The sequence below is a fragment of the Salmo salar genome, unplaced genomic scaffold, assembly GCF_905237065.1.
Source record: "Salmo salar unplaced genomic scaffold, Ssal_v3.1, whole genome shotgun sequence".
NCBI classification, from domain to species: domain Eukaryota; kingdom Metazoa; phylum Chordata; class Actinopteri; order Salmoniformes; family Salmonidae; genus Salmo; species Salmo salar.
Window position 1 is genome coordinate 225001 of NW_025548635.1, and position 15591 is coordinate 240591.

Here is a 15591-nt window from a genome sequence, read left to right on the forward strand (position 1 = left end):
TCCTGTAGTCTCGGTTTGGGGGAATACAGAGAGATGGATGAGCTTCCTGTAGTCTCGGTTTGGGGGATACAGAGAGATGGATGAGCTTCCTGTAGTCTCGGTTTGAGGAATACAGAGAGATGGATGAGCTTCCTGTAGTCTCGGTTTGAGGAATACAGAGAGATGGATGAGCTTCCTGTAGTCTTGGTTTGGGGAATACAGAGAGATGGATGAGCTTCCTGTAGTCTCGGTTTGAGGAATACAGAGAGATGGATGAGCTTCCTGTAGTCTCGGTTTGGGGGGGATGCAGAGAGATGGATGAGCTTCCTGTAGTCTCGGTTTGGGGGAATACAGAGAGATGGATGAGCTTCCTGTAGTCTCGGTTTGGGGGAATACAGAGAGATGGATGAGCTTCCTGTAGTCTTGGTTTGGGGGGATACAGAGGGATGGATGAGCTTCCTGTAGTCTCGGTTTGGGGGGATACAGAGAGATGGATGAGCTTCCTGTAGTCTCGGTTTGGGGGGATACAGAGAGATGGATGAGCTTCCTGTAGTCTCGGTTTGAGGAATACAGAGAGATGGATGAGCTTCCTGTAGTCTCGGTTTGAGGAATACATAGAGATGGATGAGCTTCCTGTAGTCTTGGTTTGGGGAATACAGAGAGATGGATGAGCTTCCTGTAGTCTTGGTTTGGGGGAATACAGAGAGATGGATGAGCTTCCTGTAGTCTCGGTTTGGGGGAATACAGAGAGATGGATGAGCTTCCTGTAGTCTTGGTTTGGGGGGGATACAGAGAGATGGATGAGCTTCCTGTAGTCTCGGTTTGGGGGGGATACAGAGAGATGAATGAGCTTCCTGTAGTCTCGGTTTGGGGGGGATACAGAGAGATGGATGAGCTTCCTGTAGTCTCGGTTTGGGGGAATACAGAGAGATGGATGAGCTTCCTGTAGTCTTGGTTTGGGGGAATACAGAGAGATGGATGAGCTTCCTGTAGTCTCGGTTTGGGGGGATACAGAGAGATGGATGAGCTTCCTGTAGTCTCGGTTTGGGGAATACAGAGAGATGGATGAGCTTCCTGTAGTCTCGGTTTGGGGGGATACAGAGAGATGGATGCGCTTCCTGTAGTCTTGGTTTGGGGAATACAGAGAGATGGATGAGCTTCCTGTAGTCTCGGTTTGGGGAATACAGAGAGATGGATGAGCTTCCTGTAGTCTTGGTTTGGGGAATACAGAGAGATGGATGAGCTTCCTGTAGTCTCGGTTTGGGAAATACAGAGAGATGGATGAGCTTCCTGTAGTCTCGGTTTGGGGGGGATACAGAGAGATGGATGAGCTTCCTGTAGTCTCGGTTTGGGGGGGATACAGAGAGATGGATGAGCTTCCTGTAGTCTCGGTTTGGGGGAATACAGAGAGATGGATGAGCTTCCTGTAGTCTTGGTTTGGGGGTGATACAGAGAGATGGATGAGCTTCCTGTAGTCTTGGTTTGGGGGATACAGAGAGATGGATGAGCTTCCTGTAGTCTCGGTTTGGGGGGATACAGAGAGATGGATGAGCTTCCTGTAGTCTTGGTTTGGGGGATACAGAGAGATGGATGAGCTTCCTGTAGTCTCGGTTTGGGGGGATACAGAGAGATGGATGAGCTTCCTGTAGTCTTGGTTTGGGGGGAAAACACAATCACACGGTCGTCACATCAGGGAGCGCTGTACCAATGTCTCAGATGGTTAGGAAATAAACCACAGCATCAAGCAAGGTATTTACCATCTAACAGGACCTTTATTTCAACCAGATGGAGGGAGGCTAGCTGCAGAGGAGATTACATTAACTGAGAGGGGAGGAGAGAGGGGAGAGGAGGGGAGGGGGGGAGAGGAGGAGGAGAGGGGAGAGAGGAGGAGGAGGGAGAGGGGAGAGGAGGAGAGGGGGGAGGCTAGCTGCAGAGGAGATTACATTAACTGAGAGGGGAGGAGAGAGGAGGAGAGGAGAGGAGAGGAGAGGGGGGAGGCTAGCTGCAGAGGAGATTACATTAACTGAGAGGGGAGGAGAGAGGAGGGGGAGAGGAGGAGAGGGGAGAGAGGAGGAGAGGAGGAGGGGAGGGGAGAGGAGGAGGGAGAGGGGAGAGGGAGGAGAGGGGGGAGGCTAGCTGCAGAGGAGATTACATTAACTGAGAGGGGAGGAGAGAGGAGGAGAGGGGAGAGAGGAGGGGAGAGGGGAGGAGAGGAGGAGGGAGAGGGGAGAGGAGGAGAGGGGGGAGGCTAGCTGCAGAGGAGATTACATTAACTGAGAGGAGGAGGAGAGAGGGGAGAGGGGAGAGGGGAGGAGAGGAGGAGGGGAGAGGAGGAGAGGGGGGAGGCTAGCTGCAGAGGAGATTACATTAACTGAGAGGGGAGGGGGAGGAGGGGGAGAGGAGAGGAGGGGAGGGGAGAGGGGAGGAGAGGAGGAGGGAGAGGGGAGAGGAGGGGAGGGAGGAGAGGAGAGGAGGGGGAGAGAAGGAGGGGGGAGAGGGGAGGAGGAGAAGGAGAGGAGGAGAGGGGGAGAGGGGAGAGGCTAGCTGCAGCAGGCTTTGGTGGTGCTAGAGGAGATTACATTAACTGAGAGGGAGAGGGGAGAGGAGGGGGAGGAGAGGGGAGAGGAGGGGAGAGGAGAGGGAAGGAGAGGAGAGGGAAGGAGGAGAGGGAGGAGGGGAGAGGGAAGGAGAGGAGGGGAGAGGGGAGGAGGGGAGAGGAGGGGAGAGGAGAGGGAAGGAGAGGAGAGGGGGAGGGGGAGGTGGGGGAAGGAGTAGAGGGGAGGAGAGGATGGGTGCGGGGGGAGGAGGAGAGGTGGAGGGGAGAGGGAGAGGAGTAAACATAAACACGGTAGATGAAAGTCTACTGTAGTCTCACTCCAACTGTGTCCTTCACAGAACATCTGGCCCTCCTCTCACTACACACACACACACACACACACACACACACACACACACACACACACACACACACACACACACACACACACACACACACACACACACACACACACACACACACACACACACACACACACACACACACACACACAGAGACACACACACACACACACACTTTGCAGTACTGTAAGTGAGTCTGTTAAAGCTGCTATCCTGGGAATCCATTCTGTTCAATTAGTTTGGCTTTAAACATGTCAGACTCTGAGAGGGCTGCATATGGTATAGCCTTTTCTCTGCAGACGGACGGACGGACGGACGGACGGACAGGCGGACAGACGGACAGACAGCAGCGAGAGGGCTGCATATGGTATAGCCTTTTCTCTGCAGACGGACGGACGGACAGACGGACGGACAGACAGGCAGGCAGGCGGACAGACGGACAGACAGCAGCGAGAGGGCTGCATATGGTATAGCCTTTTCTCTGCAGACAGACAGGCGGACAGACAGGCAGCAGTGAGAGAGCAGGGAGCGGTCTGAAAGCTGAGCTGAGGCAGGGAGACCCCCAGAGCCTGGTCCCTGGTCCCTCAGCTTCCTGTTCCCTCAGCTTCCTGTTCCCTCAGCTTTCTGTTCTCTCAGCTTCCTGTTCCCTCAGCTTTCTGTTCCCTCAGCTTCCTGTTCCCTCAGCTTTCTGTTCCCTCAGCTTCCTGTTCCCTCAGCTTCCTGTTCCCTCAGCTTTCTGTTCTCTCAGCTTCCTGTTCCCTCAGCTTTCTGTTCCCTCAGCTTTCTGTTCCCTCTGCTTCCTGTTCCCTCAGCTTCCTGTTCCCTCAGCTTCCTGTTCCCTCAGCTTTCTGTTCCCTCAGCTTTCTGTTCCCTCAGCTTCCTGTTCTCTCAGCTTTCTGTTCCCTCAGCTTCCTGTTCCCTCAGCTTCCTGTTCCCTCAGCTTCCTGTTCCCTCAGCTTCCTGTTCCCTCAGCTTTCTGTTCCCTCAGCTTCCTGTTCCCTCTGGTCCTAATAGGAGACTGGCTGGTTGACTGTGTGTTTGATCTGTACTCTGTCCTGATTCAGAGGGCTTTAGTTGAATGTGGAAGACACATTTCAGTTGTACAAGGTGTGTGTATATATATATATAGTAATAATATATATTTATTACTCTCCTCTGTTCTGCTACTTAAAAGGCGATTCAGATGTCAAATAGACTTTTTTTCTTTCGGACAATCACAATGTTTCTGATCTCAGGAGGCTGTTTGAGATCAACGACTTCCTGGAGTTTCATCTCTGCCTGAACCAATGACATCTCAGGAGGCTGTTTGAGATCAACGACTTCCTGGAGTTTCATCTCTGACTGAACCAATGACATCTCAGGAGGCTGTTTGAGATCAACGACTTCCTGGAGTTTAATCTCTGACTGAACCAATGACATCTCAGGAGGCTGTTTGAGATCAACGACTTCCTGGAGTTTCATCTCTGACTGAACCAAGACTGGAGCAACACTGACAGACACACAGGAAACGACTGGATTTCTCTGTTTTCAGCACTACTTTTGACGTTACAGGGATAGGAAGGCCTTACTGCTGTTATCAGTACAGGATCACAATGGGACTTTGATGGGAAACGTACAGGAACAGACCTTGTCTCTGTCAGTTTGCTAAAGGGACACAGTCAGGTAGTTGACTAACATGAAGGAGAATCTCACTGTATCTCTGTGTTAAGCTGTTATCAGGACACCATCACATTCTGAACATGCCTTTAGAGCAATACACAGGGATAGACAGGGATAGACAGGGATAGACAGGGATAGACAGGGATACACAGGGATACACAGGGATAGACAGGGATGGACGGGGATAGGCAGGGATAGGCAGGGATACGCAGGGATACGCAGGGATACGCAGGGATACACAGGGATACGCAGGGATACACAGGGATAGGCAGGGATACACAGGGATACGCAGGGATACACAGGGATAGGCAGGGATACACAGGGATACACAGGGATACGCAGGGATAGGCAGGGATACGCAGGGATACGCAGGGATACACAGGGATACGCAGGGATAGACAGGGATAGACAGGGATAGGCAGGGATACACAGGGATACACAGGGATACACAGGGATAGACAGGGATACGCAGGGATAGGCAGGGATAGGCAGGGATAGGCAGGGATAGACAGGGATACACAGGGATAGACAGGGATACACAGGGATAGACAGGGATACACAGGGATAGACAGGGATACTCAGGGATAGGCAGGGATAGACAGGGATAGGCAGGGATAGGCAGGGATACACAGGGATACACAGGGATAGACAGGGATACGCAGGGATAGGCAGGGATAGGCAGGGATAGGCAGGGATAGGCAGGGATACACAGGGATAGACAGGGATAGACAGGGATAGACAGGGATACACAGGGATAGACAGGGATAGACAGGGATAGGCAGGGATAGACAGGGATAGACAGGGATAGACAGGGATACACAGGGATAGACAGGGATACACAGGGATAGACAGGGATAGGCAGGGATACGCAGGGATACGCAGGGATACACAGGGATAGACAGGGATAGACAGGGATAGACAGGGATAGGCAGGGATAGGCAGGGATGGACAGGGATACACAGGGATACACAGGGATAGACAGGGATACACAGGGATGGACAGGGATACACAGGGATGGACAGGGATACACAGGGATACACAGGGATGGACAGGGATACACAGGGATAGACAGGGATACGCAGGGATAGGCAGGGATAGGCAGGGATAGACAGGGATACACAGGGATAGACAGGGATAGGCAGGGATAGGCAGGGATACACAGGGATGGACAGGGATACGCAGGGATAGACAGGGATACACAGGGATGGACAGGGATACACAGGGATGGACAGGGATACACAGGGATACACAGGGATAGACAGGGATACACAGGGATAGACAGGGATACACAGGGATGGACAGGGATACACAGGGATACACAGGGATAGACAGGGATACACAGGGATGGACAGGGATACACAGGGATAGACAGGGATACGCAGGGATAGGCAGGGATAGGCAGGGATAGACAGGGATACACAGGGATGGACAGGGATACACAGGGATGGACAGGGATACACAGGGATACACAGGGATAGACAGGGATACACAGGGATGGACAGGGATACACAGGGATAGACAGGGATACGCAGGGATAGGCAGGGATAGGCAGGGATAGACAGGGATACACAGGGATAGACAGGGATAGGCAGGGATAGGCAGGGATAGGCAGGGATAGACAGGGATAGACAGGGATAGGCAGGGATACACAGGGATGGACAGGGATAGACAGGGATAGGCAGGGATACACAGGGATAGACAGGGATAGGCAGGGATACGCAGGGATAGGCAGGGATAGGCAGGGATAGGCAGGGATGGACAGGGATACACAGGGATGGACAGGGATACACAGGGATGGACAGGGATACACAGGGATAGGCAGGGATAGGCAGGGATAGACAGGGATAGACAGGGATAGGCAGGGATACACAGGGATGGACAGGGATAGACAGGGATAGGCAGGGATAGACAGGGATAGACAGGGATACACAGGGATACACAGGGATAGACAGGGATACACAGGGATAGACAGGGATAGGCAGGGATAGACAGGGATACACAGGGATAGACAGGGATAGGCAGGGATAGACAGGGATAGACAGGGATAGGCAGGGATAGACAGGGATAGACAGGGATAGGCAGGGATAGACAGGGATAGACAGGGATAGACAGGGATGGACAGGGATAGACAGGGATAGGCAGGGATAGACAGGGATAGACAGGGATACACAGGGATACACAGGGATAGACAGGGATAGACAGGGATACACAGGGATAGACAGGGATACGCAGGGATCTTAAAATGCTTGTCAGGATTATTTCTTCCTCGTCTAGTTAATTGTAGCGTTTGTTTCCGACACGTTAACAGGTTGGACGTTGTAATATATTGATTGTTTGTTTTTGGGAATGTCTTCAACACAAATGAACCTACATTCCTCCTTGATAAAATGCTCTCTTAGCTTCAATACGCAGCTCCTCCGAGCAGCCCGTCACTCCTCCTCTGGGAAATACGGACAGGAAAGTTAAATCACGGGTCGTATGTTTAGAGGGGAAACTGTGACTTCTCAGGTTGCTGTCTCAATCTCCGCTCGCTTTATGCACATCAACACAGAATCAACTTTTCCATTATGGAGGGAATGATGATGGATGGAGGGAATGAAGATGGATGGAGGGAATGAAGATGGATGGATGGAATGAAGATGGATGGAGGGAATGAAGATGGATGGATGGAGGGAATGAAGATGGATGGATGGAATGAAGATGGATGGAGGGAATGAAGATGGATGAAGGGAATGAAGATGGATGGAGAGAATGAAGATGGATGGAGGGAATGAAGATGGATGGAGGGAATGAAGATGGATGGATGGAGGGAATGAAGATGGATGAAGGGAATGAAGATGGATGGATGGAATGAAGATGGATGGAGGGAATGATGATGGATGGAGGGAATGAAGATGGATGGAGGGAATGAAGATGGATGGAGGGAATGAAGATGGATGGATGGAGGGAATGAAGATGGATGGATGGAATGAAGATGGATGGAGGGAATGAAGATGGATGAAGGGAATGAAGATGGATGGAGAGAATGAAGATGGATGGAGGGAATGAAGATGGATGGAGGGAATGAAGATGGATGGATGGAGGGAATGAAGATGGATGAAGGGAATGAAGATGGATGGATGGAATGAAGATGGACGGAGGGAATGAAGATGGATGGATGGAGGGAATGAAGATGGATGGATGGAATGAAGATGGACGGAGGGAATGAAGATGGACGGATGGAATGAAGATGGACGGGGGGAATGAAGATGGACGGGGGGAATGAAGATGGACGGAGGGAATGAAGATGGACGGAGGGAATGAAGATGGACGGAGGGAATGAAGATGGACGGAGGGAATGAAGATGGACGGAGGGAATGAAGATGGACGGAGGGAATGAAGATGGACGGAGGGAATGAAGATGGACGGAGGGAATGAAGATGGACGGAAGGTAGAAACGTTATATCTGTCGGTGGATTCAGTGTTCCCACTGAGTGCTGATGGAAGAGAGGGGAGGAGAGAGAGGGGAGGAGAGAGGGGGGAGGAGAGAGGGGAGGAGAGAGAGGGAGAGAGAGAGAGTGGGAGAGGGAGAGAGAGGAGAGGGAGAGAGGAGCGGGAGAGAGAGGAGCGGGAGAGAGAGGAGCGGGAGAGAGAGCGAGAGAGGAGAGATGGGAGAGAAATGGAAGAGAGGGGAGAAAGAGAGAGGGGAGAGAGAGGGGAGGAGAGAGATGATGTCACCTTAGCAACCCTCTGGAGTGTGTTGCACCAGGTGATCATGGAGTGGAGAGGCACAAGCCGTCCCCAATAGAGATATATGAAACGCTAGAGAGGTGTTGTAATAGAATTTGTATTGACAGAAGCCTATTACACCACCATGACGCCGCCAGGACACCGCCATGACGCCACCAGGACCCCAGGTTCCTCTCTGGATGTGTTGGCATGGAGCAGAGAGATTCCCATCTCACCGCAGGACTCACACACTGGGCCTGGACATGTGATGGCTGCCAACGATGACACAAAGTACCAGGAAATATACTGATGTTACAGCCATGAAAAGAGCCTCGTACCATAAAACCCTGTCTCTAAAGGTCGCGACCCTGACTGAGGTCTTAATGACACCTGTCAGCTGTTAATCCCAGCAGTAATGCATCTCTCTCTCTCTCTATAGACCTTTCTCTGTCTTGGGACAGCGGTAATTGTGCATCACCAGGGCTAATGTGTAACTGAACGTGAGCGTCGGCCCTGGTTAAACAGTAACCTAGCCTAGCTATCCCCCGTTCAAGTCAACGAGGTTTGAGGTTATTTAGTGGTTTCCACGGAGGGTCTATAGATAACTAACTAGCCTGGTAGAGAACCCAGTAGTTGTAAGCAGGTAAATATGACTGAGTGGTCAATCAGGAATCCTTATCATTCAGCAAAGACTCAGAGACACTGCAGAGTGGCCTCAGAGATTAGCATAACCAGCTAACTACCACTGAGGGAGTAACCAACCAGCTAACTACCACTGAGGGAGTAACCAACCAGCTAACTACCACTGAGGGAGTAACCAACCAGCTAACTACCACTGAGGGAGTAACCAACCAGCTAACTACCACTGAGGGAGTAACCAACCAGCTAACTACCGCTGAGGGAGTAACCAACCAGCTAACTACCGCTGAGGGAGTAACCAACCAGCTAACTACCACTGAGGGAGTAACCAACCAGCTAACTACTGCTGAGGGAGTAACCAACCAGCTAACTACCGCTGAGAGGGAGTAACCAACCAGCTAACTACCACTGAGGGAGTAACCAACCAGCTAACTACCACTGAGGGAGTAACCAACCAGCTAACTACCACTGAGAGGGAGTAACCAACCAGCTAACTACCGCTGAGGGAGTAACCAACCAGCTAACTACCGCTGAGGGAGTAACCAACCAGCTAACTACCACTGAGGGAGTATCCAACCAGACTGTAGTACCACAGCAGTACCGCAGCAGTACCAGGTGGTACCTCAGCAGTACCAGAGCAATACCACATCAATACCAGAACAGTACCACAGCACTACCACAGCGGTACCAGAGCGGTACCACAGCAGTACTACAGCGGTACCAGACAGTACCACAGCAGTACCAGAGCAGTACCAGAGCAGTACCAGACAGTACCACAGCAGTACCAGAGCAGTACCAGACAGTACCACAGCAGTACCAGAGCAGTACCAGACGGTACCAGACGGTACCAGAGCAGTACCACAGCAGTACCAGACAGTACCACAGCAGTACCAGACAGTACCACAGCAGTACCAGACAGTACCACAGCAGTACCACAGCAGTACCACAGCAGTACCAGAGCAGTACCAGACGGTACCAGAGCAGTACCAGACGGTACCAGAGCAGTACCAGAGCAGTACCAGAGCAGTACCAGACGGTACCAGACGGTACCAGAGCAGTACCAGAGCAGTACCACAGCAGTACCAGACAGTACCACAGCAGTACCAGACAGTACCACAACAGTACCACAGCAGTACCAGAGCAGTACCACAGCAGTACCAGAGCAGTACCAGACGGTACCAGAGCAGTACCAGAGCAGTACCAGAGCAGTACCACAGCAGTACCACAGCAGTACCAGACGGTACCAGAGCAGTACCAGAGCAGTACCAGACGGTACCAGACGGTACCAGACGGTACCACAGCAGTACCACAGCAGTACCAGACAGTAGCACCACAGCAGTACCAGAGCAGTACCAGAGCAGTACCAGAGCAGTACCAGAGCAGTACCAGACAGTAGTACCAGAGCAGTACCAGAGCAGTACCAGAGCAGTACCAGACAGTAGTACCACAGCAGTACCAGAGCAGTACCAGAGCAGTACCAGAGCAGTACCACCACAGCAGTACCAGAGCAGTACCAGAGCAGTACCAGAGCGGTACCAGAGCAGTACCAGACGGTACCAAAGTCTACTTAATGTTTAATGAAAGGCAGCGTCTGGCCCTTCCGACTTCACCGAGACCCCGCCGAGACGACCAATTGGGCCGGCTGTTAAACCTGTTAACCCTAATAAAATGGCTGGCTGTAAAATAGATGGAGGGGTTTAGGGGGATTGTGAGGGAAGCCACCTGCATCAATCACAACCCTCACATGCCCCACTGCCAGGCGGCTCTCAGGGTAGGAGGCCAGGCCACCTGACAGAAGCACATGGGTCTGGGGGGAGCTGGGTCTGGGGGGCTGAGCCCTTCAACCAGAGAGTGGTATGTCGTTGCATTGCGTCACAGGCCATAATTCAGCGCTACACCAACTTTAACGTGGCGTTTTTAGCAGCTACGAGCCTCACAGAGCTGCGGGTTGGGAGTTCACTTCATAAGGCGTGTGGAGTTACAGGTTAGAAACACTCTGATGGACGCCACATTCCTCTGGGTGGAGTGGAATTTCATTTAGGGAGAATTTACATCTCCTCTTATTAGAGGAGACCAGGTAGAGGACAGAGAGATGTGGATAGACCAGGTAGAGGACAGAGAGATGTGGATAGACCAGGTAGAGGACAGAGAGATGTGGATGGACCAGGTAGAGGACAGAGAGATGTGGATGGATAGACCAGGTAGAGGACAGAGAGATGTGGATAGACCAGGTAGAGGACAGAGAGATGTGGATAGACCAGGTAGAGGACAGAGAGATGTGGATAGACCAGGTAGAGGACAGAGAGATGTGGATGGACCAGGTAGAGGACAGAGAGATGTGGATGGACCAGGTAGAGGACAGAGAGATGTGGATGGACCAGGTAGAGGACAGAGAGATGTGGATAGACCAGGTAGAGGACAGAGAGATGTGGATAGACCAGGTAGAGGACAGAGAGATGTGGATGGACCAGGTAGAGGACAGAGAGATGTGGATAGACCAGGTAGAGGACAGAGAGATGTGGATGGATAGACCAGGTAGAGGACAGAGAGATGTGGATAGACCAGGTAGAGGACAGAGAGATGTGGATAGACCAGGTAGAGGACAGAGAGATGTGGATGGACCAGGTAGAGGACAGAGAGATGTGGATAGACCAGGTAGAGGACAGAGAGATGTGGATGGATAGACCAGGTAGAGGACAGAGAGATGTGGATAGACCAGGTAGAGGACAGAGAGATGTGGATAGACCAGGTAGAGGACAGAGAGATGTGGATAGACCAGGTAGAGGACAGAGAGATGGGTGGATAGACCAGGTAGAGGACAGAGAGATGTGGATGGACCAGGTAGAGGACAGAGAGATGTGGATGGACCAGGTAGAGGACAGAGAGATGTGGATGGACCAGGTAGAGGACAGAGAGATGTGGATAGACCAGGTAGAGGACAGAGAGATGTGGATAGACCAGGTAGAGGACAGAGAGATGTGGATGGACCAGGTAGAGGACAGAGAGATGTGGATGGATAGACCAGGTAGAGGACAGAGAGATGTGGATGGATAGACCAGGTAGAGGACAGAGAGATGTGGATAGACCAGGTAGAGGACAGAGAGATGTGGATGGACCAGGTAGAGGACAGAGAGATGTGGATGGACCAGGTAGAGGACAGAGAGATGTGGATAGACCAGGTAGAGGACAGAGAGATGGGTGGATAGACCAGGTAGAGGACAGAGAGATGTGGATAGACCAGGTAGAGGACAGAGAGATGTGGATAGACCAGGTAGAGGACAGAGAGATGTGGATGGACCAGGTAGAGGACAGAGAGATGTGGATGGATAGACCAGGTAGAGGACAGAGAGATGTGGATGGACCAGGTAGAGGACAGAGAGATGTGGATGGACCAGGTAGAGGACAGAGAGATGTGGATAGACCAGGTAGAGGACAGAGAGATGTGGATGGACCAGGTAGAGGACAGAGAGATGTGGATAGACCAGGTAGAGGACAGAGAGATGTGGATGGATAGACCAGGTAGAGGACAGAGAGATGTGGATGGACCAGGTAGAGGACAGAGAGATGTGGATGGACCGACCAGGTAGAGGACAGAGAGATGTGGATAGACCAGGTAGAGGACAGAGAGATGTGGATGGAAGACCAGGTAGAGGACAGAGAGATGTGGATGGACCAGGTAGAGGACAGAGAGATGTGGATGGACCAGGTAGAGGACAGAGAGATGTGGATAGACCAGGTAGAGGACAGAGAGATGTGGATGGACCAGGTAGAGGACAGAGAGATGTGGATAGACCAGGTAGAGGACAGAGAGATGTGGATAGACCAGGTAGAGGACAGAGAGATGTGGATGGACCAGGTAGAGGACAGAGAGATGTGGATAGACCAGGTAGAGGACAGAGAGATGTGGATAGACCAGGTAGAGGACAGAGAGATGTGGATAGACCAGGTAGAGGACAGAGAGATGTGGATAGACCAGGTAGAGGACAGAGAGATGTGGATAGACCAGGTAGAGGACAGAGAGATGTGGATGGACCAGGTAGAGGACAGAGAGATGTGGATGGACCAGGTAGAGGACAGAGAGATGTGGATGGACCAGGTAGAGGAGCAGTCTATCCAGTCAGTAGAACAGAACAAAGCCATAAAAAAATAAAATAATGTTTAACCTTTATTTAACGAGGCAAGTCAGTTAAGAACAAATTGTTATTTATAATGACGGCCTACCAGGGAACAGTGGGTTAACTGCCTTGTTCAGGGGCAGAACGACAGATTTTTACCTTGTCAGCTCGGGGATTCGATCCAGCAACCTTTCGGTTACTAGTCCAACTAGTCTAACCACTAGGCTACCTGCCTCCCCCCTCTAACCACTAGGCTACCTGCCTCCCCCCTCTAACCACTAGGCTACCTGCCTCCCCCCTCTAACCACTAGGCTACCTGCCTCCCCCCTCTAACCACTAGGCTACCTGCCTCCCCTCTAACCACTAGGCTACCTGCCTCCCCCTCTAACCACTAGGCTACCTGCCTCCCCCTCTAACCACTAGGCTACCTGCCTCCCCCTCTAACCACTAGGCTACCTGCCTCCCCCTCTAACCACTAGGCTACCTGCCTCCCCCTCTAACCACTAGGCTACCTGCCTCCCCCTCTAACCACTAGGCTACCTGCCTCCCCCTCTAACGACTAGGCTACCTGCCTCCCCCTCTAACCACTAGGCTACCCTGCCTCCCCCTCTAACCACTAGGTTACCCTGCCTCCCCTCTAACCACTAGGTTACCTGCCTCCCCCCTCTAACCACTAGGTTACCTGCCCCCCTCTAACCACTAGGCTACCTGCCTCCCCCCTCTAACCACTAGGTTACCTGCCTCCCCCTCTAACCACTAGGTTACCTGCCCCCCTCTAACCACTAGGCTACCTGCCTCCCCCTCTAACCACTAGGTTACCTGCCTCCCCCTCTAACCACTAGGCTTCCTGCCTCCCCCTCTAACCACTAGGCTACCTGCCTCCCCCCTCTAACCACTAGGCTACCTGCCTCCCCCCTCTAACCACTAGGCTACCTGCCTCCCCCTCTAACCACTAGGTTACCTGCCTCCCCCCTCTAACCACTAGGTTACCTGCCTCCCCCTCTAACCACTAGGCTACCTGCCTCCCCTCTAACCACTAGGTTACCCTGCCTCCCCCCCTCTAACCACTAGGTTACCCTGCCTCCCCCCTCTAACCACTAGGTTACCTGCCTCCCCCCTCTAACCACTAGGCTACCTGCCTCCCCCCTCTAACCACTAGGTTACCCTGCCTCCCCCTCTAACCACTAGGCTACCTGCCTCCCCCCTCTAACCACTAGGCTACCTGCCTCCCCCCTCTAACCACTAGGCTACCTGCCTCCCCCCTCTAACCACTAGGCTACCTGCCTCCCCCTCTAACCACTAGGCTACCTGCCTCCCCCTCTAACCACTAGGCTACCTGCCTCCCCCTCTAACCACTAGGCTACCTGCCTCCCCCTCTAACCACTAGGCTACCTGCCTCCCCCTCTAACCACTAGGCTACCTGCCTCCCCCTCTAACCGCTAGGCTACCTGCCTCCCCACTCTAACCACTAGGTTACCCTGCCTCCCCCCTCTAACCACTAGGCTACCTGCCTCCCCCCTCTAACCACTAGGCTACCTGCCTCCCCCTCTAACCACTAGGCTACCTGCCTCCCCTCTAACCGCTAGGCTACCTGCCTCCCCACTCTAACCACTAGGCTACCTGCCTCCCCCTCTAACCACTAGGCTACCTGCCTCCCCCCTCTAACCACTAGGCTACCTGCCTCCCCTCTCTAACCACTAGGTTACCTGCCTCCCCCTCTAACCGCTAGGCTACCTGCCTCCCCCCTCTAACCGCTAGGCTACCTGCCTCCCCCTCTAACCGCTAGGCTACCTGCCTCCCCCTCTAACCACTAGGCTACCTGCCTCCCCCTCTAACCACTAGGCTACCTGCCCCCCCTCTAACCACTAGGCTACCTGCCTCCCCCTCTAACCGCTAGGCTACCTGCCTCCCCCCTCTAACCACTAGGCTACCTGCCTCCCCCCTCTAACCACTAGGCTACCTGCCTCCCCCCTCTAACCAGTAGGCTACCTGCCTCCCCCCTCTAACCACTAGGCTACCTGCCTCCCCCTCTAACCACTAGGCTACCTGCCTCCCCCCTCTAACCACTAGGTTACCCTGCCTCCCCCTCTAACCACTAGGTTACCCTGCCTCCCCCTCTAACCACTAGGTTACCCTGCCTCCCCCTCTAACCACTAGGTTACCCTGCCTCCCCCCTCTAACCACTAGGTTACCCTGCCTCCCCCCTCTAACCACTAGGCTACCTGCCTCCCCCCTCTAACCACTAGGCTACCTGCCTCCCCCTCTAACCACTAGGTTACCCTGCCTCCCCCTCTAACCACTAGGTTACCTGCCTCCCCCCTCTAACCACTAGGTTACCTGCCTCCCCCTCTAACCACTAGGTTACCTGCCTCCCCCCTCTAACCACTAGGTTACCTGCCTCCCCCCTCTAACCACTAGGTTACCTGCCTCCCCCCTCTAACCACTAGGTTACCCTGCCTCCCCCCTCTAACCACTAGGTTACCTGCCTCCCCCCTCTAACCACTAGGCTACCTGCCTCCCCCCTCTAACCACTAGGTTACCTGCCTCCCCCTCTAACCACTAGGTTACCCTGCCTCCCCCTCTAACCACTAGG

At 53.0% G+C, this 15591-nt stretch overlaps 1 protein-coding gene across 1 annotated transcript in view; it reads left to right on the forward strand.

Annotated features, from left to right (window-relative positions):
• The window catches only part of LOC106591508 (vacuolar protein sorting-associated protein 13B), a 250288-nt gene that overhangs the window by 182256 nt on the left and 52441 nt on the right, over nt 1-15591 (forward strand). The gene's annotated exons all lie outside the window — the stretch shown is intronic.